Source organism: Arachis duranensis, chromosome 10 (assembly GCF_000817695.3).
Source record: "Arachis duranensis cultivar V14167 chromosome 10, aradu.V14167.gnm2.J7QH, whole genome shotgun sequence".
Taxonomy (NCBI): domain Eukaryota; kingdom Viridiplantae; phylum Streptophyta; class Magnoliopsida; order Fabales; family Fabaceae; genus Arachis; species Arachis duranensis.
The window spans coordinates 74,644,593-74,645,696 of NC_029781.3; positions in this window are offsets into that span (position 1 = coordinate 74,644,593).

Genomic DNA, 1,104 nt, shown 5'->3' on the forward strand with positions numbered 1-1,104 from the left:
TCTAAAGTCTTAGACGCATAGGCAATAACAAAAGGATTTTTACCTTCATGTTGAGCCAGTGCTGCTCCTACTGCATGGTTGGAAGCATCGCACATGATTTCAAATGGCTGGCTCCAGTCGGGTCCTCTCACAATTGGAGCTTGAGTTAGAGCAGTCTTTAGCTTATCAAATGTTTGTTTGCAATCCTCACTGAACTCGAACTCAATATCCTTTTGTAGTAATCTGGATAAGGGAAGTGCCACCTTTCTAAAGTCCTTAATAAATCTCCTGTAGAAACCTGCATGGCCAAGGAACGAACGGACTTCCCTCACAGAGGAGGGGTAAGGTAAACTAGAAATAACATTCACCTTTGTTGGGTCTACAGAAATGCCATTATTAGATACCACATGTTCCAATACAATCCCTTGCTTTACCATAAAGTGGCATTTTTCGAAATTCAATACAAGGTTTGTATTAATACATCTATCTAATACTCTAGATAATCCATCTAAGCAAAGGTTAAAAGAATCACCATAAACGCTAAAATCGTCCATAAAAACTTCCATACAGTCCTCAATAAGATCGGAGAAAAGACTCATCATGCACCTTTGGAAAGTAGCTGGTGCATTGCACAAGCCAAAGGGCATTCTTTTATAAGCATAGGTCCCAAAAGGACATGTAAAAGTAGTCTTTTCCTAATCTTCAGGAGCTATATGAATCTGGAAATAACCTGTGTAACCATCTAAAAAACAATAATGTGATTTACCTGACAGGCGATCCAGCATTTGATCAATGAATGGAAGTGGATAGTGATCCTTACGAGTAGCTTGGTTGAGACGTCTGTAATCAATGCAGACTCTCCAAGCATTCTGAACTCTAACTGCTATGAGCTCTCCATGCTCATTTTTCACTGTAGTGACTCCGGACTTCTTGGGCACCACTTGCACTAGGCTTACCCATTCACTGTCTGAAATGGGATATATGATACCGGCCTCCAATAGTCTGGTCACTTCCTTTTTGATAACTTCCAAGATGGTGGGATTCAATCTTCTTTGTGGTTGACGGACAGGTCTTGCTCCCTCTTCTAAAAATATTCTGTGCTCGCATATTTGAGGGTTGATTCCT